Source organism: Eptesicus fuscus, chromosome 2, assembly GCF_027574615.1.
Source record: "Eptesicus fuscus isolate TK198812 chromosome 2, DD_ASM_mEF_20220401, whole genome shotgun sequence".
Classification (NCBI taxonomy): Eukaryota; Metazoa; Chordata; class Mammalia; order Chiroptera; family Vespertilionidae; genus Eptesicus; species Eptesicus fuscus.
In genome coordinates, this window is record NC_072474.1 from 11,216,705 (window position 1) to 11,243,110 (window position 26,406).

Sequence of the window (26,406 nt, forward strand, 5' to 3'; positions counted from 1 at the left end):
ATTATTGTTGAAAGTGTTACATATGTCTCTGTTTTCCCCTATCCTCCTCTCCCTGCCTGCTCCTGCCCCCCAGCACATGCCCTCACCTCCCTACTGTCTGTGTCCATTGGTTATGCTCATATGCATGCATGCAAGTCCTTTGGTTGACCTCCCAGACCCTCTCCAACCTTCCCCTGCCTTCCCTCTGAGGTTTGTCAGTTTGTTCGATGCTTCTATGTCTCTGGACCTATTTTTGTTCATCAGTTTATGTTGTTCATTATATTTCATAAATGAGTGAGATCATGTGATATTTATCTTTCTCCGACTGATTTATTTTACTTAGCATAATACTGTCCAGGTCCATCTATGCTGTTGCAAATGATGAGTTCTTTCTTTTTTACAGCAGCTTAGTATTCCATTTTGTAGATGTACCACTGGTTTTCAATCCACTCATCTGCTGATGGGCACTTAGGCTGTTTCCAAATCTTAGCTATAATCAAAAGAGGAGACATAGTGGGTTACCTAAGATACATTGGTGTTATATTATGGAGGCAGCAGAAAGCAAAGCAGGGGAGGGGGGACTTCTGAGTTTGTATACAAAGTAAAGTGATGGACAGGTACTGCTTTTACCTAGGTGGGTGCAGGATAATTAACAGTCAGTAATTAACTCAATAACAATGAGGGGATTTGCGGTCTCCACAGAACTGTGCCTGTGCTTTGAGGGGTCCAGAAAAAGGAAAATTGCTTTGACATTCCAACAATATGTTACCATAGATGCAAAAAGACAATACACAGGCTCAGTTAAGGTAAAGATTGACCTTTTTCAGGGAAGATATTGGCCTACCACATGACTTCTCACCATAAATGCTTTTTAGTTAAAAATAGTTTTAATTTCAGACCACCCTTTGTTGTTCCTTTAGGTCTCTGAGTCTGTAAGGCCACCATGCCAACCTTCTCTGACTTCGACAGTTTAGCATGTGGCCCCATTTTTGTCCTCACTTTTAACAATAAAGATACATTTTAAAAAACAACATATAGGCTAAAAATTAGATCCATCCAATAAAGTAGAAAATTTAAGAAAATGATCCTGATGTTATTTCAATTTTATTCAGATTTTGTGTATAGTTAAGGATGATCTTGTTTAAAAGAGCTTGGTATGGAAATTTCTAATTATTTTTATATCAATTCAAACATTCTAAAAGTGTTGTTACTTCTGAGTGTTCTTATTAAGCAATGGAATAATTCTGTATTATTTGGAAAGTGATTTGAAATCAATAAGCTTTCACATTAACTTCCTTGGATAAGAAGTTAGTTCTAACCAATATTTTCAATAACAGTGAAGATATTGGCCAATTGAGAAATACAATTTATTGCCAGCATTTCTTTGTCAATACCTAACATGATAGATTCATCCATATCAGAAAAATTGACCAAAACTGAAAAATAATGGGAATTTCAAATTCAACACTTTTTAAAAGTATGTTTGATAATAATAAAAAGGGAAAAAATACATTAAGGTCCTGAGAAAGTGCATAGCTTAAATGTGATCAAACATATTAAACGTGTTCTATCTCATTAATAAAATTAATGATAAAGTGATCCTTTTATCACTATAATTTATTATCCAAAAAACTCAGATTTGACTATATTCATTAATTTACTAGTGGAGTTATAATAGTACTTTGAATTGGATTAAAAAGCAATAAAATAATTTGTGAATATTAGGGGGAAAGTGAATGAAATAAAGGAGTTGGCTGAGTTTTTATTGACCTTTCAATGCCTTAGTGCATTACAGATAGATACTATTATTTGCAAACATATATTGCTGGCTTCAAATCCATAATAAAATTAAGGTATTTCAAGATTTATTACTATACAAATTAATATTGTTTTCCAAATGCAATAAATGCTAAGTAAGCTAATCTATGTATTTTTATAGCATTTTCTGGTTGTTCTTGTAAGAAAGCAATTATTTTGTCACTTTTACATTTAACCACATTTATTTATCAAGTCCATATCCATTGTAGTTGCCCAAACCATATGGAGTTAAATTTAAGAATGTCTGATTTACTCATGTAATTTACTATAAATAGGATAGTTGTTTCTAATGGATTCAAATACTTCACTTGTCACAGCTTTCAGAGGAAATATCCACACAATTAGTCAGTATCTCAAGCTATGGAACTTTATCCATAACATTTCTATTCCTATTAGATACTTAATCTCTTTACAAATGCATGTTAAAAAGCCTTATCATTTTTGAGTCTATTCATTTCAAGGACATTGTGTGTGACCAAGCTGATGATTTTACTGATAGCCATGTAACTTTGCCTAAATACTAGTATATGAGTAATTATCCAGACTATGATGTGTCATTAATTTATTTGTTGTGAAAGTCTTTATGCTTTAAATATAAAAAAACAGTTTTGGTTTACAGATAGTAGCAGCTAAAGAAAAACTGGCAGAATTAAGACTCCTAATTGTAGCAGTTATGTGAATATAATTATAATTTAAAAGACTTTATTGAAAATATAGCTTTTTAATCATACTCTACAGAATAAATATTTCTGTGAGAATATGACAGCTAAACAAGGTAGAATACTTTTAGACATTCATCATTTCTGATCCAAACATCCAATATTTCTTAACATATTCCAAGTATTGCTTTTTTTTACTATAACTTTATTGTTTATAATAGCTATTTATAGCTAACATAAAATTATCTCTGTAAAAGCCATGTTATGCTGGTTTCAAATTTTTCTCTCTCACAATACTGTGCTTTATCAGGGATTCAATCATTCACTCCAGCATAAAAATAAAAACACATCTGTTTATTCATTCTTTAGGATTCTACCAATGATTTATTAGGCAAGGTTTAGTTATAAAGGTTACTTGCACAATAGATAAAGAAAAATCATATTCTATGTTTTGCTCCTCTTTGAAACATAAAATAAGTTTTGTTTTGGGCCATATCACAAAGAACTGCCAACTGAGAATCACTGTGTGTAGAATAAAATAAAACATAAGAAATCTGTGATTTTAACCCTGTGATTAATTGTTTGCTTTTAAGAAATTTACTTATTCTGAATCCACCTCATCTCTATTTCAAAATATTTTCCAATTTGATCCTATGATCAAGTGTAGCAATGTGCATATGTTGACAAAGAGCTGTGGGCCATTCCTAATCAATGAAAATTCTTACGTATAGGAAGTATGCACTTGGTTGATGAAAGAGAGAGACAGAAGGAAAGAGAGACAGACAGAGAGAGAAAAAGAGAGACAGACTGAGGGAGAGAGAGAGAGAGACCAATGAGTTATCCCAGGTAAAACAATTTCCGACATGGATAACAAACTTGATTTATTATTTTCATGAGGTATTCTATTCTGTTGAACTTAAAATCTCAAAATCATTAGTTTAAGATATCAGGATGTGTATATAATTTTAGAGGCAATCTAGTTAATGTGAATGTATAATAATATCTGCTATACCTGGACAAATGGGCCTGCTGTCCACTGAGTGGCAGAGAAACTGGATTCCAAATTCCAAGGCACCAGAATTTTGCTGAGAAAAGGAGATTTATTGTAAGGCAGCCAAACAAGGAGAGCAAAGCAAAAACTCAGATTAGTCTCCTCGAGCAAAGGGGCTGAGACAATTTTAAAAGATGAGGGTAAGAAGGGGTTATATATATTCATAAGTTTCTACTTAGAAAGACTATTATTGGACAATTTTGAAATGCAGCCATATAGGGTAAGGGATATGAGATAGGCAAAAAAAGAACAAAGAAATTCCAACCCAGCAGAGTTTGGTCAATTTTATATTTGTCCATATTAGGTTCCGGCACTGGATATTCCTTATTGAAGAACACTATGTGCAGTGCTGTTTCTGTGGAAATAACACAAGTTCTGCATTAGAGGGTAAAACCAGTCTAATCTCTGAAAGGCACAAACAATACTTTGTTAGTGTCCATTTTCACACTTTGCCATCTTCCTCGTGTTTGTAGATAAATTGTAGATACAGAAATAACAGAGGGTCTAAATCTATTTTATAATAGTTGTAATGAGCAGTACTGGGTGTTTATATTTTTTTTCCTTGACAGCATTTCTGGAGGAATGATCAATATTGACCAATAAGGCTGTTCTAGTGATAGACCCTGTTATATTCAGATAAATAACTTGTCCTTGATCAAGGGGTTGCTTTATTGTCATTGGGGTAATGAAATATAAATGTATAAGTTAGTTCACCAACAGAAAAACCTGAAGATATTATATCTGACAAATGAGAGAAATTCTGGGGAGTCTCAAAGAGTGTATTTAGGCTATTCTTAAATCTTACTTTTGAATAAGGCATATTGATTTTTCTCTTATAACAAATAAAATTTTGATAAGAATATAAGCATTCACTACTTAAATGATGTGCTGTTCAAATCGTTTGGAACATATATAAGTAAAAAATAACCTACAAAGTCTGTAGGACATGGAAAAGCTCAAGTAAATGAGCCCCAAGCCTAATCCCTTTCAGCATTGCATAACACAGCATTTTGATTTTTAATGGAAATGAAAGTATATGCCCCCAAAACAAATACTAAACATAAGGCAATTTTGATTCCTAAAATCTTATTTATTTATTTATTTATTTATTTATTTTTTATTTATTTATTTATTTTTTATTTTTTTATTTTATTTTTTATATTTATTTTATTTCTTTATTGATTAAGGTATCACATATTTGTCCTCATCCCCCCATTCCCATCCCATACCCCTCCCCACACATGCCCCCACCCCCCTGTTGTCCCCAACCACTGGTTAGGCGCATATGGATGCACACAAGTCCTTTGGTTGATCTCTCCCCCTTATCCCCACCCTCCTCTACCCTCCCTCTGAGGCCCGACAGTCTGATCCATGCCTCCTTGTTTCTGGGTCTGTTCTTGTTCATCAGTCTATGTTGTTCATTATTTCCACTAGATGAGTGAGATCATGTGCTATTAGAAATACATTTATAAGAACCGAAAATGAGACAAGCAATAATGGTTATGGTGACAGGCAAATGAATCAGTCTGTAGTGAGTTTCTTTCTGGGCCAACAGTTCTTTTGAGACCCAATTACAATGTCCAACAGTTCCTTATGTGTACATGTCAGCACTGACATTACAGTTCTGGATGGTGGACAAATGGTGGTAATGCAGGTCCGACTCTCTCTGGTTTGGTCCTGGGCAACCTGCAGTGATGCACAGCTGCTAACTGCTAGTATGGGAAGGCCATGTCAGCGTCTTCCATCTCTGGACTGCTTCTCTTCTGTCTTCATGGCTGGAGTAGTCCTGTCGATTCCTCTCTGTTGCTGGAATCCACATGGTCTCAGAGAGACTTGGCCGACAGCAGCTGCCCTCTTACTCCAACAAGAATTGTTTGAGTTGTCTTGAACCCATGGTGTGGGGAAGTGGGTTTATGATATCTAAATCCAGCCTACCACCAGGAATGCTCAGGACCTACTCAAGAAGGTAAATAATCCCTTCCACTAATATTTACAGGGTAAAATAAGATTGTCATTAGAGTAATAAATTTGACAGTAAAATAGTACTCAAGTTTTCAAGCAAATTTAAATTGACTAGTTGAAACAAGCGAATATTCTAGAAAAATTAATTGTACTGGACAAAAAGGTATTCCTAAAGTGTTAACTAAAATTTTTATTGGTACTTCATCTCATGATAAAATTGTATACCATGTAATGAACCTAAAACAGTAATATTATAGTGCAAAAAATTAAAATGTAAAAGCCATCAAGACTACATTATAAAATTTTCAAAAGCCTCCTAACATTTATATCAAAAAGGAGGTTATAGTAGAAGAATATCATGTAAGGAAAAATAACCTGTAAGTAAATTACATCTAGAAAATTAATACTTTAGAAAATTAATTGTAAGGCTAAAAGCAAGACACCCATGAAAAACACACAAGGTGTCAAAACAAGCCAGAGGAAAATCATTTGGGCAAAAAATGAAATAGGATCCCAAGTCAAATTTATAGAAAATATTCCTTTATTAACTTTTGGTCGAGAATATGTTTGTATATTTTCAGAAAACAACTCCTAAAATCTTTTTTAAAATATAGTATTATTTTGATAAAAAATTTACCCAATTATCAATAAGTTCTTAATTTAAAAAAATCCCTTCTGGTATTAAGGATGTTTGGTTTTCAATTGGTAATTCATGTAAGGATATTTTGGGAAACAACATCTTTTTATCTAGTATTTTCATCTATGTGGCTTTAAAATGTGATGTGATATTGTATATATGGATATTGATTTCCTATGGAAAGATGAAAACAAAGACTATTGATTTTTGTCCCCCCCCCCTTTTTTGTTGTTGAAAGTAAGTTTTTTATACTTCCACTGCTTGTTGCTGGCTGTCAAACACCAAAATATTAAAGGAATACTTATAAACTTTGCAATTAGAACTTAAGCAAACTATTTTTGACCTATTTTCTTATACTAGAAAAGAAAAGTAATAACTAATAAAAATAGTTGATCTAGAGATTAGTTTCAATGAAAATTGAGGCTTTCTCCACAGTCCAAATGTAAAGAGAATTAGGTACTCTTCTTAGGAAGGGTCTATATGCTTAATTAATGACACTTTACTAAATGCTTATTATACATTCATCATAAAATATTAACTAAGCCATTATTTCCCTATGTTGTGGGGATATAACAACAACATATAATTCAAAGTTCTTGTCATCATGTACCTAGCTTTTTAATAAGGGAAAACTAAAAATAAGCAATAAGCGCATACATATGTAATATTAATAAAGATAAGTAGATAAATACATTTATGGAAAATTATAAGGGGAAATGGAGCTCATGGACAAGAGGGTTCAATTTTTCATAAAGTTTTCAAACAAGACCTCTCAGATTAATGGATATTTGATCTGGATGGAGTCCAGAGGAAATAAAGGAATAATGAGCCATGAGGTCATGTGTGATAAAAGTATGCCAGAATAACAGGAACATGAGATGATAAGCACAGAGGGAGGGGCCAACTTGATGGGAGAAATGGGGGTTAGAGATTTAGTTTTGTGCCAAATATTTGATAAAGTATATATTTATAACCCTATGATCTGATCAGGCTGATAAATTTATATTCCTATTTGCATAGGTCAGATAGTGATACGTATCTAATAAATGCAGATTTTATATCCCTCTCCTTTGGGAGTGTCACTTCTTTTGTACGCTCAGCTCCTACATGAGGCTCTGGCCCAGAGTGGATGCTATGTGCATATTGACCAATGGAACTGTACTTGCTAGTTATAAAATAACAATGCCTGAAGTGTTCACAAGGAAAACTATCATTTACTTACAAGCTGTAGTATAATTTTCACTTTTTTTTCCAACTAAAATGAGTAAAGGAGTGGTTTTCCTCACTTTGGTGTATGGTTTCTTGAGAAGGTAATTACAGAAATTTGCCCACATGCATTGAGAAGGTCGTTCAATACTGAAATGGGACTCTTTCAATCAAAATTTATATGCTTAAGTAAGTAAAGCCTAAATATTCTCCTGACTTCAAAAACTAGCCACAATTTCCCAAAAGTCCTATGAGTAGCATATTTAGAGAGATATATTATATAGATGCACATTTTATTATTCTAGCAAAATTTCCAGTAAACCCTAAAAAAAAGTGGTCCAAACATAGCTGTGAAACATTAGCATCTATCTTACATATAATTATATATCAACTAGAGGCCCGGTGCACGAATTCGAGCACCAGTGGGGTCCCTCGGCCTGGCCTGCAGGGATCGGGCTGAAACCAGCTCTCTGACATCCCCTAAAGGGTTCCAGATTGTGAGAGGGTGCAGGCCAGGCCAAGGGACCCAACCAGTGCACAATCGGGGCCAGGGAGGGATGTGAGAGGTTGGCCAGCCGGGAAGAGACTATGGGAGGGCTCCAGGGAAAGTGCAGCCCCTCTCGCTCAGTCCTGATCGGCCAGCCCCAGCAGCAAGCTAACCTACCGGTTGGAGTGTCTGCCCCCTGGTGGTCAGTGCATGTCATAACAACTGGTTGACCAGTGTACTGTCTGCCCCCTGGTGGCCAGTGCATATTATAGCAAGCGGTTGAGCAGCCTTAGCATATTAAGCTTTGATTGGTTGAAAAGACAACCGGACGACTGGACACTTAGCATATTAGGCTTTTATTATAGAGGATTCTCAGGGCCCCAGACCTACTGAATTAGAACATCCAGGATTGAAATCAGAAAATTGTATTTTGTGAAGGTTTATTACTAATTTTGATGGCTTTAGTTTGTTATTGTTGTTCTATTTTATCTTTGAAAGTTATAGTTGACATTCAATATTGTATTAGTATCAAGTATAGGCATTTATAAAATTTACAAACTGATCCCCCTGCAAAGTCTAGTACTCACCTGACACCATACATAGTTATTACAATAGTATTAACTAAGTTTCCTATTTACATTCCTATGACTATTATGTAACTGCCAATTTGAGTTTCTGAATTCCTTCACCTTTTTCACCCTATATCTCTAACCCCCCTCCCATCTGGCAACCATCAGTTCATTCTCTGTATCTATGAATTTGTTTCTGTCTACTTTGTTCACTTATTTTGTATTGTAGATACCACATATATAGTGGAATAATATGGTGTTTGTCTTTATCTGTCTGACATTTCATTAGCATAATACCATAGGTCCATCCATGTTGTCACAAATGGTTGAGATTCCATCATTTTTTGTTGCCAAGTAATATTCCATTATATATATGTGGTACATTTTTAAATCTAATCTTCTATTAATGGGCACTAAGATTGCTTCCATATCTTGACTATTGTAAATAGTGCTGCAATGAATGCTCATATCTCTTTTCAAATTATTATTTTGGATTTCTTTGGATAGGTAACAAAAGTTAGATTGGTTCATATGGTAGCTCTATTTTTAATTTTTTAGGAACCTCCATACTGTTTTCCATAGTGGCTGCACCAATTTGCAAGCCTACCAATATGATGTCTTTTGTTTTTAAACTGAGTTATGGAAACTACATGGAAGCACACATTAAACTTTAAATATATGAAATACAAAACACTAGTATCTATATATATAAAAGCCTAAGCGACGGTTACGACTGGACGACTGGTCAACCAGTCACTATGTCACACACTGACCACCAGGGGGCAGACACTCAATGCAAGAGCTGTCCCCTGGTGTTCAGAACACTCCCATAGCCAACCTCCAACAGCCCCTCACCCCTGCCTGGCCAACCTCCCGCGACCCCTCCTCCCAATCCAACCTTCCACAGTCCTGATCAGCCAGATCGTTGCTCAGGCCGAGGGACCCCACCTGTGCACAAATTCGTGTACTGGGCCTCTAGTATTAACATAAAACCTTGAGGAAGATGTATATCATTGGTGTTAATTAGCTAAGGTTGTCTAGGCTTCAGTATAGTCTCAAAATTGTAGTTTAGGCAATTACAATTTATTTTTCTCTCACATATTATTCTAGATAGGTGTTCATATGAGAGAAGCATATCTCCTTCCTAGAGTTATTAGAGACCCAGGAGTTATGAAATTGTCTACTGTTTGAGATACAAAAAGCAGACAAATTCTATCTTCTATTCCAGGAAGCAACAAGAAGGTTGGCTGTCTTGGCTGTGCGTAGTACAGTAATAGAATTGCATGGCAAACAAGTGTGAGGTTGCCCTACAATGGTGTGGCTGCAAATAACTGAATAATTGAAATAGCAACATTAAAACTTATTTGGCATGAGTAAAACCATAAGGCTCAGAGAGGGACAAACTTAAAATAACATTTTAACAACAAATTCAGATTCCAGGGCACACGCTTTCTAAAGAATAGAATCACTGAAGGTATATTCAAAATAAGAACCATAATAAACTACATTTATATATAAATAACTTTTGGGGACAATTATCAAGACAGAATAAATAGGACAATATGCAATTCAGTAAATATAGATAGGATAATAATAATAATGAAAAGGATATTTCATAACAAGAATGAATAAAATTATCATAGGTATAGGTAACAAATGTAAAATATGAGACGAGACTCTGATAATATGAAAAGTGTATAGGCACATTTAAAAATAATAAAAATAATAATAATTATAATTATGAAATTAATGTAATTATTATAATATAATCTCACTACATGAACAGGAAAGTAAAGTAGACCATATGAAAAAAGAACTGGTAACTTTTACAAGATATGATTGAAAAGAAAATTTAGATTAAACTTAGATAAATATATAAAAAACATAGAGACTTAAAAACAGGAATATAGTTTGAGGGAGTCTAAGGTAAACCTACCACTTGCTAAGCATATGCCTAGTCCCAGAATGAGAGCTTTTGGTTTATGTATGCCATCATCAACTTATAAATCTCTGAGAATGGGAACATTAAAGTGGAAGAAGTAAAGTATCAGCATATATAAAGCAGTGTTCCAGGTTTAATATATTTGTGTAAAAAATTCTCAGATGAGACCAAGCCTATTTCCAGTGGTAGGGTCATAAGAAAGATGAAATATTGCCATTTGAGACAATATAGATTGATCTTGAGAATATCATGCTAAGTGAAATAAGTCAGACAGAAAAAGTCAAGAACCATATGATTTCACTCATATGTGGGATATAAAACTGAAACTCATAATACAGACAACAGTATGGTGGTTACCAGAGGGAAAGGGGGGGTGCAGAGAAGCAGAAAAGGATAAAGGGAATCAAATATATTGTGACTGAAGAAGATTCGACTTTGAGTGGTCTACACACAATGAAATATACAGATGATGTATTATTTAATTATATACTTGAAACCTATATAATTTTTTTACTGATGTTGCCCCAATAAATTTATAATTTTTGAAATAAGAGTTTCTGCCCTGGCTGGTGTGGTTCAGTTGGTTGAGCATCATCTCATGCACCAAAAGGGGACATGCAGGAGGCAGCCAATCAATATTTTTCTCCCTTTCCCTCTCCCTTCCTCTAACTCTAAAAAAAACCCCAAACAAACCCCAAAAAACAAAAACAAAACAAAACAAAAAACCACGAAGCAAACAAACAAAAAATGAGGCAAGAGATTAAGAGATTACTTAAAGTAACAAATTTGAAGAATCTTCTCTTACCTTCAATATAATTAAAAATGGTGAAAATAGTAATGGTTTCTTTGTGATTTCACAATTGTAATTTTTTTTTGGGTAATTTCCTCTTAATGACAATTACCTACATAAAGATCTTATTTTTGGGAGTTAAATCAAGTTTACAATCCAATAAATTATTTTCTAAGATATACCTTTTCTTTGAATGTAGCATAAGATTGAAAATATCCAGAAATATCTTTTTAATTATTTATACTACAATTTTTTTTATCAACAGTGTTACTATAAAGTAGGAATATATATTTGATATAAAATATATAAAATAAAAAGGATAAATTCATGTAAAATGCTTTGCTTATAGATCAAATATGCTAAATAATTAATAACTATTAAAGAAATTTGCAGACATATTAATATTGAACTAGGAACTCATAAATATTTGGGGGTAATTTCCACAAGTCATGAGAAAACTATATTTAATTATATATACACTGAGTGGCCAGATTATTATGATCTCTGAATGCATAATAATCTGGCCACTCAGTGTGTGTGTGTGTGTGTGTGTGTGTATATATATATAATATATATATATATATATATATATATATATATATATATTAGAGGCCCGGGGCATGAATTCGTGCATGGGTGGGGTTCGGCCAGCCTGGCCAGGGGGAGGGGACATGGGCGGTTGGCCGGCCTGCCTGCTGGTCAAACTCCTGGTCGAGGGGACAATTTGCATATTAGCCTTTTATTATATAGGATATACACTGAGTGGCCAGATTATTATCATCTCTGAACGCATAATAATCTGGCCATTCAGTGTATATGATAAGCAATCATTACTATTCCCAAAATGGTAGAATATGTAAGTTTAAAACAAATTATAAATAAACTACTAAGGGGAATTAAATTTGAAAAATGACCAAAATCAGATATTGCCAGTCTATTTTATTCTGTAAAATACCTCTTTACTAATTTTTCTAAACCTGTTGTGCTATTGATAACAATTGTGTGAATAAAAATACTATCCAGGACAAAATTATCTAGCTAGGAATATTCAGTTATATAGAATTTAACCAAAATCTCATACCAAGTTGATGAATTATTATCTTTTTAATTGTTGGTAAATAAAATAAATGTATGGAATAATTTCCTATTTTTAAAATATTCATTTATTTCGAAAAATATGATTCCTTGAGTACCTGGAAGTCAATTGGCTTGTGTGCTATGAATTACCAGGAGATTCTGAGGAGCAAACTGAGACAGAATTAAGAAGGAGAATAAAAGAAAAAAATAATTAATGACATGAATCAAAATGATGGGCTGGAAGATATTTTTTTTCACTATAACCCCAGAAAGCATCAGTCATGTTTCTCAAACTTACAACTAGATAAAAAACAAATTGGGGCTTAGGTAAGAATAGACTTTATTCAAATGCATTTAAATTATTTAGGTCTAATCTTAAGCCAAGAACACATTTAGGTCTTCCCAGTGGCTGCTTTGCTTGTGATAGGATCCTCTCTATTTCAAGTCAAATCAAGCATTTTATGAATGAACTCTCTGTGGTAGCTAATTCATCCTCTTTCTACCAGCTGTGGCTACCTACTGGCTTCTACTTTATAAATAAAGGTTTAACTGAAATAGAACATACATTTAAAAGTTCATATGCACACAGAGTAAGAGAGTGGAAAAGAACTACAGTAATAGAAGAGGAGACGATTGTGATGATAATTTTCTGACCAAAGTCTACAAGCATCTCAGAAATTAGGCAGAAATGGGATTTTCATTTCATAATATCCACTGAGAGTAATTCTTTTTTTTTTTAATCTTGGAAACAAAATAACGGTGTAATTTCTCAGTGGGATCAATTTGGTATAAGGTAGATATAGATGAAAGGCTACTGAGCTACACTATTAAGTGGTACTGAAAATATAATACAGGAAGTTTTCAGAAATCATGGACAGGGTTATAATATTTCCATTGTTTATATAATTAGTGTGAGTTCAATTAAAATTAATCTCTGTCTCCCACCACTTTCTATTTACTTGTTACTATTTTACAAAATGCTCTTTAGTCAGCATTCTGAGAGCTAATTTGCCATGCTTTTATTTCACCTAGAATTAATATAAACTTGAGATCTTCTTAATTGTTGGTAAATAATGGTTGGTACATATTGCTTTGATAGGGATATGATTCCTTCAGCAGAATAATATAAAACAGCTAAATTTTAATCTTCCATTAGAGATAAATCCATAAATAGATAACTAAATTTAAAAAAATAAATACAAAACAACACGGTATGTTATTTAAAAACCAAAACTAAAATAAAACAAAAATCTGTGAAGATTTAAAATGGGTTGATTTGGAGGAACAGTGGCTGTAAAACTAGAGAATGGTATGACAATGGCTGCCATTTTAGGTTTTTATTTTATTTTTTAAAATATATGAATATATACTACCTAAAATATATAAATTAAATGAATTTAAGAACAACTCAACCCTCCAAAACTTTCCCCCTAGAAGTTCTTAAGAATCCATTGATTTTTCTCCTGTTGCCATTTTAGCCATATTTTTTAATATGCCGTTAAGTTGGCCTTTTGATGAGTAATGGATGGGGAGTGTGAGGAATGAGGGCATGGGAGAATGAGTTGTTAAATCTCAAATAAAATTCTCATGGGGCCTTATTTTGGTTGAGATATTCCTTGCTTAGATGCTTTAAAAAGTTAATAGGTTTATAGATTTTTTTAACCTTCAAAATGGAAATAACAGTGAAAGTGTACTTTTCAAAGGTGTTAAGAGAATAAATTGTTAGTGATAAACTTGACACTCAATATTTTTTCACATTTGTACTTCCCTTGCTACTCTCTAGACTTTGATTCTTAATTTTAAGAGCTTCAAATTTCACAGAAATGACATCCGAGGGAAAGGAGTAAAAAAGAGGTGAGATGTTTATGTCAAAATCAGTCTAATCTTAAAATAAGAACATATTTAGGTCTTCACAGTGGTGTTTTGCCTGTGATAGGATCCTCTCCATTTGAGTCAGCTCAAGCATTTCATGAAGGAACTCTCTGCAGTAGCAAATGCTTTCTCTCTATACCAGCTGTGGCTACCCACTGGCTTTTGCTTTATAAAAATGGTTTAAGTCAGAAATAAAATGTACAATTAGAAGTTCGTATACACAGTCTTTGTAGTCACTGCATGCATGGACTTCCCAAAAATTACACATTAAATGACATATTTTCTAGTTTCGAGGAAATGTAAACATATGGGGATTGGTTAATTACTAACAGTGGTAATGAATTAGTTATATATGCTGCTTTCTTTGCAGATTTTCATATAGCTCACACTGACAATTCAAACCTGAAAATCCATTAAACTTAACAGAATTGTAAATACTGCTGATTTCCCCCTTACAATTCCTTTTTGTAAGAAATAGGCAATATAAAAAATGAGCATAAATCCAATTTATTTTTATCAGAGCTTTGACTTCTAGAGTTGTTTTAGTTAACTTTATGTCAGAATTTCCATTATAGAATCCTCTCTAAGGTGTTTGCTATTTGGTCATAGCATTCATTTAGAGAAAAGTGGTTTTAAATGAAATGTGCTTCATAATACAGATAAGTTTCAGTGATTCGACTGTTATTCACACTGAATATTTCCCAGGACTTATTCAGAGAATTTATAAGCTACCATTAGAGAGAGAAAATATCACATTTAATAGTTATCCCTTTCAGGGCTCTGCTTTGAGAGAAAATGAAATAAGAATACCCTAAATACTCACTAAAACAAAGTCACAATATGATAGATATGTTGTTAAGTATTTCAAATGGATAGAACACCAATATATTATAAATAGATTAAAATAAATTTTAAAATATGCTTAGAGCCCTGACTCAATTGGTTAGAGTCATCCCCATACACCAAGGTTACAGGTTTGATCCCCTGTCTGGGCACATACAAGAAGCAACCAATGGATGCATAAATAAATGAAACAACAAAAATCAATGTTTCTCTCTCAAATCAATATTTTTTAATTAAAAAATGCTTAGATTGTAGGAAGCATTGACTTTTGGAAACTCAAATACCTATGCTTTAAAAATGGCACCATTCCCAAATCCCAATCACCCTCGCCTCCCTTGGTAGGAGAAAATTTACTAGGAAAGAGAGCATTCTGAATATCCCTGCCATGGAAGAACTTATGCCAGCTTGTACTCAGGGCCTAGGGGACACTGCCCAGAACCAGGCTTTTGTTCCTGAAAAGCCTGACAATGCAGTAAGCTTATTCTTCTTGTCTGTTCTGTGTGAAAATTATAAAAACAACAACAAAAAACAAAACAACAACAAAATATTACTAGGCTTGCATTGTCTACATCCACATGGCTGGCCATGATAACACTAATGTTTATTAAACTTCATTGCTAGGGTCACTTCATCAAAATGAAAACAGCTGTTTTGGGTAGCTCCCATTTCGATCCACATCTGTTGTGAAGCCTACTAAATAAAAAAACATGTTTATTTGCCACTCATGCACATGAAATATTAAACTAAAAGTTCTTTAAGGAAATTGTGCTTTTTAATGACTCTCAATTGAGTAAATTAATTCTTGAATGTAATATTCTAATAGCTGAATCACTGCATATTCAAATATTTTTCTCTACCAAGCTTCAGTTTATTGTCTCCTCCACTACTCAGTAGAATTAATTCCAACACTTCATCTGAGCATTTACCGTATCCTACCTTACAGAGGTTTGGAAGGCAGATGAACTCCATGAAGTGATACATTGTTAGCCATATTTTGGAATCAAAGGATGAAAAAGCATTAATTAGCATCTGGCATAAAGAAAATTAGAACTAGCCCTTATCTTAGATTTAATTTATTTAATTTCAAATTTACCCACATGGTTTAATTATATAAATACATTTGGAACTATAAGCATTGTCAAGTTAGTCATTGTTAGCCAGGATGACACTAGTGAATATAATAACATGTATGTTAATAATTTGGACAAATTTTAGTACTAGAAATCTGAGCTAATCCTATAAAACAATTTCTTATAAATCAAAACATAATACTAGATATTAATTGACTTTAATAGTGTGGGTCAATTTCTGGGATCTCTGTTCTGATCCATTGGTCTATATGACTGTTCTTGTGCCAATACCAGACTGTTTTGATTACAATGTCTTTGTAATACAATTTGATATTGTGATCCCTCCTACTTTGTTTTTTTTTTCTTAAGATTGCTGCAGGGTATTTTTTTGGTTCCATATACATTTTTGCAGTATTTATTCTAGTTCTGTGAAGTATGCCATTGATATTTTAATAGGGATTGCATCGAATCTATAGATTGCTTTGGGTAATATGGACATTTTAATGATGTTTATTCTACCAATCCATGAAAACAGCATATGCTTCTACTTGTTTGTATCTTCCTCTATTTCTTTTTTCAATGTCCTATTGTTTTCCAAATACCAGGTCTTTTACCTCCTTGCTTAAGTTTATTCCTAGGTATCTTATTTTGTTGTTGTTGTTTCAATAATCAGATGTTTTTAGTTTCTCTTTCTGAGAGTTCATTATTAGTGTATAAAAATACCAAATGCCCATGAAGGGATTAAAAAAACACACAAACTGTGTACATTTACAAAATAGAATTCTATGCAGCTGAAAAAAAGAAAGAACACTTGTCCTTTGAGATAGCATGGAGGGACATGGAGGCTATTAGGCTAAGTGAAATAAGCTAATCAGAGAAGTAAAAATACCACATGGTCTTACTTAGTTGTGGAATTTAATGAACAAAATAAATTGACCAACAAAATAAGACCTGAGGCATGGAGGCATGGAACAGACTGACGTATCTCAGGGCGTAGGAGTGTATGGGAAGCGATAAACTAAATAAGTTATATATTTATATGCATAGGTAATAATACCGACAATAGTGGGGTGAAGGTTTTCAGGGTAGGGACTGGGCAGAGGGAATTAAATGGGGGGAGGAAATGGGGGACATCTATAATACTGTCAACAATAAAAATACATGTATTAACAAAATAATTATGAGCATAAAAATAATACTAGAAAATAATTTTTAAAAATTTCATAATGCACCCTAGCTGGTTTGGCTCAGTGGATAGAGTGTTGGCCTGTGGACTGAAAGGTCCCAGGATCGATTCCAGTCAACTGCACATGCCCTGGTTGCAGGCTCAATCCCCAGAAAGGGGCGTCCAGAAAGCAACCGATCAATGATTCTCTCTCATCACTGATGTTTCTATCTCTCTCCCTCTCCCTCCCTCTTTGAAATCAATAAAAATATTTTTTTAAAAATTCATAATGCTAAGTAATTCTAAGAAAAAAAATAGGTTATAAAATTAAATTGTTGACCTTTACTTGTAATGACTCAATAAACATGTTTTTACCATCTCTTACAAGCACCTATTATTTTGAGAGATACAACAAATAGGCAACAAAGTGTTTCTATATATCTACATTGACCATTTTTATTCATGGGTTGGTTCATTAAACTATTGATTCCCATTGAATATTTTGGATTATTTTATGCAAACACACATTTTTACAGAGGGAAATTCTTTATTAATATGGTTTAGTGAAAAGCAATTTTCAAGCAATTATGTTACAATGATCTTAGTTAATTCTAAGCATAACTTGTGAAAGTCAAACTATATTAACAAATTAATTGAATCACCATATCTCTGAATATAGTAATAAAATGAGAATTATGCCTATGCATTAACAAAAATTATCTGATTTGAAGAACTGGGAGATGAGAGTAGTGATTAAGGACCATAAAAATATCACCACTCAAAAGCAATTTTCTTTTAAGTTATAGTGGTAAACTTCTTTTTCTTATTTATAGTTCAAAAACTATATTTTGTTTAGTTTGAAAAGCTTGGTGAGCAGCTCATAAGTCCTTGTCCCTAGAGTGATTAACCAGTCAGGCTCAATATCCTCAGCCCTTCACTTCATTCTATCAAAGCTGAAAAGCCAAAAAAAAAAAAAAAAAAAAATCCCAGGAGAGCAGCCCCACTAGTAAAGCCAGCCCGGCTGTATAGCTGAGATGAATCCCATAGGGTCTTGTGCAAAATTCTTCATACAATAATATGTTTTCACCATCCAGAGACAACTTACTTTTATTAGGCTATTTTTGTGTCTTTGTTTCTTGTTGCTCTAAACAGCATTAGAATGAGTTGAGTCACTGACTCTGCTTTAGAGAAAGCTGTATGCTATGGGAATCAAAGCCCTGAATGTGTTTTATCTTTCTAGCATATTTAATTATTGTTTTCTAATCCTAAGTTTTGGTTTTAATGATTCATTGGCAATGCAATTCTTTAATTTTCCCCCCAAAAAATCACTTATTTCTCCATGTTTAGAAGGTAGAAATTACCCAATATTGACATATTAAAATAACAAGAAATTATCATACCTAGAAGTGTTTGCCAAATAATCTATATATATAAAAGGCTAAGTGACCGACTGTCTGTGGTCTGACAGGACAACTGACTGGCCATACATATGACACACACTGGCAATTTCAAAATAAACGTTGCTCTCGCTGGCACCAGTCACACACGTGTGTTTCCATCTGTCATTGTTGATTGAGAATTTGGTTGTTTTTGTTGACACTCTCTGATTTATTATCACAAGATTTCGACCTAACATAATCAAAGCTGAAATACTAACAGCATCTGTGGAAAGACAGGTTGTTCTGATTCCAAGAATTGATTGTCCCCGTCTGACACTGGCCTCAATTTAACTTAATTTGAAGACAGTTTCCCATGATGTCAGCATTTTCAATGACTATTAATAAATGACAAGGACAAACTGTAGAGAGAGTAATAATGAATATTTCTACCTGAATCCGTTTTCGGACATGGTCAGTTATATGTTGCTTTCTCTCAAATTTGAAGGGCGTGTGATGTTAAAGTTAAAGTTGTAAATACTTCATCACAAGGGAAATTAGTCAAGCACTCTGAATGTGTTTTTACTCTTAATGTGGTATACAAGGAGATATTAGAATAAGTTTAATCAATTTATCAGTCATTGATTTTATCCATGTTTTTATTATCATGTTTTTATTGATTTTATATCATGTTTTTGTTTTTATATCATGTCTTTGTTGATGTTATATCATGTTGTTATTGCTTATTAATCAATTTATATATTATTTTCATATACATTTTAGTAATTTTCTTTCATCTCTGACACTTCTATTATAGAGAAAGGGCAAATAGTGATATTAAAATATTTCTTCTAATTAATTTCCTTTCAATGTGCACAAATTCATGCACCGGGCCACCAGTCTTTTATAAAGGGTTGCAAACAAACCTACTTATTTGCCTAGAAAGAAGGATTGTTTGTATCATACTACTCAGGAAATAAATCTATTCTCCTTCCTGAAGGGAACTATTTCTCTATCTTCCAAGGCCATTTCTCGAGTAACACCTCTGAAAATATAGTCTGGAACAAAAGGTAGAGAATGCTCCTGCTCGAATAAGATATAGACATTCAAGGGGGCCCAGAGAGAATCACCTCAATAAGTTATGGTTTAAGGAATTTTTTCATACTAAACATACCTATGTAACTGACACATAGGAAAAAAACACATTACTAGCATTCTTGAAACCCCTCTCATTTCCCATTGCATCCACCTGCCCCTTCCCCAAGTATAATCACAATCTTGAAATTTAACTGCATAAATTACTTTTTCCTTTAAAAAATAAGCTAAATTAAAAATATATATAATATGTACTCATTTGTGTCTGATTTTATTTCATTAAATTATACTCAGCAGATTCATTCATACTCCTGCATGGAGTTACAGATTTTTATTTTCAGTGATGTGTAAATTTTATTGACAGTAAACCCTCTAACTTTCAATGTATATTTGTTGTTTCTAATTGTGGCTATTATGAACATGCAAGTAGTTTTGCAGCACTTAACAGTCTACTGACTGTTGAGTGTTCTTTCTCTTGCCAATACATGACAGAACAATATTTCTGGCTGCAAGAAAAAAAATACATGAACACTATGACTTGACTTTCAAGAACAACCAGCATGTAATGCAAAATTATCTTCATTTTTCAAATTTAGCAGATCTTGGGGTCCAAATGATTATTTTGGCATATAGTTAAGAGATGTCAAACAAACATATCTTTGACAATCATATTCTAGGTTGATACTTGTTTTCTCCTGAAGCAAACATATGACTGTTAGGAGATGGACTGCTCTCTGCCTACTCTGCATGATAAGACTATGTGACTCTATTTTGGCCACAATACAATGCAAATAATGCCCATACTGCACCCTAAGAAGGATACATGATGGTAATATATGCTTATTGATATTAATTTAAAAATCCTTACATTTAAATTTCAAGAACAGAATCAAATTTCTGATGAGAATGTCATGGTTTATCCCTCAGAAATTATGATATGTCTTAAATGTGCAATTTTTAGGACTTATAAAAATGCCTTTTGCAAAACCCTAATGTTATAAAGTTTGTTTTGTGTAGAGCCAAATATAACATATATAGTAAAACATAGGATGCGGATAGCACTATCAAAGATCCTATAAGTTATAAAACAGGGATTGGCTTAAGTTATGCTTTATTCAGTGACTGTTGTTTGTTTTAAATCTTTTATCCACTTTAGACACAGCTACCAGCTGGAGAAAGGCGCAGGAGCTTGGGCCTGCAGGACCACTGAGTCAGCCGCCCCACTCCTGCGGACTTACATTTGAGCATCTTTATGTGAGAAAAAGAACCCTGTCTGGTATAAGTCACTGTTTTTAAAAACTTTCTAACTTCAAAATAACTAGAGATTCACAGGCAGTTGCAGTAATCGCACAGAGAGGTCTTGAGCACCTTGCCCCAGCTTCCCACAGCAGTTACATCTTACAGAGCTGAAGTACAATGTCAAAACCAGGAGATCGACATTTGTACAAGCTAAGGCCTAATTCAGATTTTGCCCAGTTTTACATGCACACATGTGTGTGTTTTTAGAGTTTTAGGCCACTTTATGACATGTACATTTGTGCAAGTGCCACCAAAATCAGGAGACACAGTTGTTTATTACTATTACGATCCCTTTCGAAACCACTGTTTTAAGGGTGCTTGAAATCCCTGATGCATCTGATATGTGGTTACTTTAAAGTTAACTTCTCCATGCTGGTTTGTCACAGATTGCATTCTCTAATTGTCAGTTTAAGAATTTTATGTGAATCCATTAGATTAACCTATGACAGAACTTGAAAAATACTCATGGTAACTAATTTTTCACTTCTGGAACTCTCAGTTACTCAAGGTTGTGACCCAATCTCACATTTTGACTAACTTTTATAGGTCAGATAACTAGGTATGTACAGGTTTATACATTGTATATAGAGCCTGGACAGTGTTGCTTAGTGGTTGAGCATCAACTTATGAACCAGTAGGTCAAGGTTTGATTCCTGATCAGGGCACATGCCTAGGTTGTGGGCTCAATCCCCAGTGTGGGGCATGCAAGATGCAGCCAATTGATGATTCTCATCATTGATGTTTCTATCTCCATCTCCCTCTTCCTTCCTCTCTTAAATCAATAAAAATACATTTAAAATAATAAATTGTATATAGATCCACAGATCCTTTCCTGCAATTCCAGAATCTAGAAGTCTTTGAAAGTATAATTTTGGTGCTTTGTTTTGCAGGAATATAAGACCATACCCACATCCATTTTAGGGGAAAAGTTGACCTGATTTTGTGGGGGGAAAAATATTTCTTAGGGGAACTAAATGAGAAAAAAGGCATTATAACCATAAAACATATCACCTGCAATTTTCCCATGTTGAATTCAAATCTACAATTTACATAAAAAAGTATTCTAATATTATAAGATTTGTAAAGCTATAAGCTCATGCACTTAAAAGGTTTAGACAATGAAACAAAGTTGCTTATTCTTAATCATTCAGCACATATTTAAGGCACCTTCCTCTTTGGTAGTAATTATGATAAGTGCTGGGAATAAATAAAAATGCATCATTGCACATGAACCCAAAGGCATCACAGACTGTAAGAACAGGAACTAGCATTTGCATAGTGACTCACATTCTCCTCACACTGTCACATAAATAAATCCAATGCCAATAGCAAACTGTGAGGAATTGTTACCCTTTTCTTTTTGTGAGGAATTGGATACTTAGAAGTGTCTGAAACTAACTCACATATTTCATGAAAGAGATTCAATATAACTCAAATTTCCTTGATCTGTTTCAAAATGTCAGTGTTTTTTTTTTCTTTATGCTATTAAATGAACAAACAAGGACACTGTTGGTTCCACAAATTAATTCTAAATAATGTTGTTATTTTCCTGTCCTCAGAGAATTTGGTCTGCACATGATTTCTTCTTATTGTCATTATTGATTTTGTTTTGTTTTGTTTTGTTTTGTTTCCTCCGTTACTACTCTTGGCTACCTTAGTATAATGCAGGGGTCCTCAAACTTTTAAACAGGGGGCCAGTTCACTGTCCCTCAGACCGTTGGAGGGCCGGACTATAGTTTAAAAAAAAAAAAAAACTATGAACAAATTCCTATGCACGCTGCACATATCTTATTTTGAAGTAAAAAAACAAAACGGCAAAAACACCCGCATGTGGCCCGCGGGCCGTAGTTTGAGGACACCTGGTATAATGTATAGAAAAGAGAGAATGTTTGTGTTCAGTCTGTTTTTGGTTGTTGTTGTTCAACGTTAAAGTACAGTTCTGGGTAGAAGTAAGAATTAATTTATTTGAATCTATAAGTCAGTTATAGTATGTGAAATTGACTAAAGAGCACTTTAATGTTAGACTGCTTCTAAACAGCCACATTATTTCTAACTAGAGGCCCAGTGCACAGAACTGTGCATGGGGGAGGGGTGGTCCATCAGCCTGGCCTGCGCCCTCTCGCAATCTGGGACCCCTTGGGGGATGTAGCAGTGCACCAAGCGGCAGGAGGCCAGGGAGGAGCCTGAGCCGGGGCCAGGCGCAGCACTGCTTGTGCTCATTCTGGCTCACTGCACCTGCTGCCACCACTTGGTAGTGCTACCGCGGAGTTGGGAGAGGCTCCCACCACTGCAGCTGTGCTCTCCAGCCGTGACCCAGCTTCTGGCTGAGTGGTGCTCCCCCTGTGGGAGCACACTGACTACCAGGGGGCAGCTCCTGCATTGAGTGTCTGCCCCCTGGTGGTCAGTGTGAGCACGTCATAATGACTGGTCAACCAGTCGTTCCAGTCATTCTGGTTGTTCGGTCATAACAGTCGCATTACAAAAAAATAAATATAAAACCTAAACTAAACTAATGACTAATATGCCTCATCACTACAGACACACTAATCTTCAGAAACATAAAGCAACTCAGATTTGCCTGGATACAAAAGGATGACTCATCAATAACAATTAGGAGTTATTTTGGGTTATAAAACATGTACAAAATGCAAAAATTGATCAATGAGATACATTAAAACACTAAAGAATCTAATCTAATAATAGACAAATATGCAAATTGACCATACCTCCGACACACCCCACAAGCCACGCCCACCATCCAATCAGAGCGAGTATGCAAATTAACCCAAACCAAGATGGCTACAGCCACAGAGAGCAAGGTTTCCTAGGTAACAAAGGAAGCCAAGCTTTCTGCCAGCCGTTGCAGGCCTAAGCCTCCACTCAAGCTACAAAGTTTCAATTATAGAAGGTAAACAAATTCAAACAAATGGCGGCAGAATGGAGCTTGAGAGAGCAGGCCAGGGTTGCTGCCGGCAACAGGGGAAGTAAAGCTTTCCACACACCCTGGCCAGGCCCATCTGCTTAAGGCAACAAAGTTTCAATTATAACCCCAACACAAATGGCTTCGGGCCTCCGAGGGAGCCCCAGGCTTGGCTCTGCTCCAGGCTACAAAGTTTCAATTGTAGAAGGAAAATAAATTCCAGATACCAGGGCCTCCGCTTGGATTGCCAGGGGGCGTGGCCGGCCTGCAAACCACCACAGGCCCCTCACTCAGGCCGCCCCATGCCCCAAGGGAACCCCACCCTGATCATGGACACCCTTCAGGGCAAACCAGCTGGCCCCCACCCCTGTACCAGGCCTCTATCCTATCTAATAAAAGAGTACTATGCAGATTGATCATCACTGCAACACACAATATAGCTGCCCCCATGTGGTCAAAGATCCTGCCCCCATGTGGATACAGGATGGCCACCACAAGATGGCCAGCAGGAGAGGGCAGTTGGGAGGCACCTGGCCTGCAAGGGAGGGCAGTTGAGAGGGACCAAGCCTGCAAGGGAGGGCAGTTGGAGGTGATCAACCCTGCAGGAGAGGGCAGTTAGGGGTGACCAGGCCGGCAGAGGAGGGAAGTTGGGGGCAAACAGGCTGGCAGCAGAGTGGTTAGGGCGTGATCAGGCTGGCAGGCAGAAGCGGTTAGGGGCAATCAGGAAGGCAGGCAGGCAAGCAGTTGGGAGCCAGCAGTCCTGGATTGTGAGAGGGATGTCCGACTGACCGTTTAGGCCCGATCGCAGGGATCAGGCCTAAACGGGCAGTCGGACATCCCTTGAGGGGGTCCCAGATTGGAGAGGGTACAGGCTGGGCTGAGGGACAACCCCCCTCCATGCACGAATTTCGTGCACCGGGCCTCTAGTCTAATCTAATAATAGACAAATATGCAAATTGACCATACCTCCGACACACCCACAAGCCACGCCCACAAGCCATGCCCACCATCCAATCAGAGCGAGTATGCAAATTAACCCAAACCAAGATGGCTACAGCCACAGAGAGCAAGGTTTCCTAGGTAACAGAGGAAGCCAAGCTTTCTGCCAGCCATTGCAGGCCTAAGCCTCCACTCAAGCTACAAAGTTTCAATTATAGAAGGTAAACAAATTCAAACAAATGGCAGCAGAATGGAGCTTGAGAGAGCAGGCCAGGGTTGTCGCTGGCAACAAGGGAAGCAAAGCTTTCCACACACCCTGGCCAGGCCCACCCGCTTAAGGCAACAAAGTTTCAATTATAACCCCAACACAAATGGATTCGGGCCTCGGAGGGAGCCCCAGGCTTGGCTCTGCTCCAGGCTACAAAGTTTCAATTGTAGAAGGAAAATAGATTCCAGATACCAGGGCCTCCACTTGCGTTGCCAGGGGGCGTGGCCCGCCTGCAAACCACGAAAGGCCCCTCGCTCAGGCCGCCCCACACCCCAAGGAAACCCCTCCTGATCCAGGACACCCTTCAGGGCAAACCAGCTGGCCCCCACCCCTGTACCAGGCCTCTATCCTATCTAATAAAAGAGTACTATGCAGATTGATCATCACTGCAACACACAATATAGCTGCCCCCATGTGGTCAAAGATCCTGCCCCCATGTGGATACAGGATGGCCACCACAAGATGGCCAGCAGGAGAGGGCAGTTGGGAGGCACCTGGCCTGCAAGGGAGGGCAGTTGAGAGGGACCAAGCCTGCAAGGGAGGGCAGTTGGAGGTGATCAACCCTGCAGGAGAGGGCAGTTAGGGGTGACCAGGCCGGCAGAAGAGGGAAGTTGGGGGCAAACAGGCGGGCAGCAGAGTGGTTAGGGGGTGATCAGGCTGGCAGGCAGAAGCGGTTAGGGGCAATCAGGAAGGCAGGCAGGCAAGCAGTTGGGAGCCAGCAGTCCTGGATTGTGAGAGGCAGGCAGAAGCGATTAGGGGCAATCAGGAAGGCAGGCAGGCAAGCAGTTGGGAGCCAGCAGTCCTGGATTGTGAGAGGGATGTCCGACTGCCCGTTTAGGCCCGATCTCAGGGAGGGGGATAGGGCCTAAACGGGGTCCCAGATTGGAGAGGGTACAGGCTGGGCTGAGGGACAACCCCCCTCCGTGCACGAATTTCGTTCACCGGGCCTCTAGTCTATACTAATAAAAGCCTAGGTCACCCTTGCACCCTCTCTCCCTTACACAATGCCCTCACGTCATCACAAGATGGCCGCCCCCCATGTTGTCACAAGATGGGCACACCCATGTAATCACAAGATGGCCACCACAAGATAGCCACCACAAGATGACCAGCAGGGGAGGGCAGTTGGGGTTATCAGGCCGGCAGGGAGATCAGGCCAGCAGGGGAGGGCAGTTGGAGGCAATTGGGCTAGCAGGAAAGTGGTTAGGGGGCGATCCAGCTGGCAGGCAGAAGCAGTTAGGGGCAATCAGGCAGGCAGGCAGGTGAGTGGTTAGGAGCCAGCAGTCCCAGATTGGAGAGGGTGCAGGCCTGGCTGAGGGACACCTCCCCAGTGCATGAATTTCTTGTACCGGGTCTCTAGTATTTATATAATAATGTTAAAT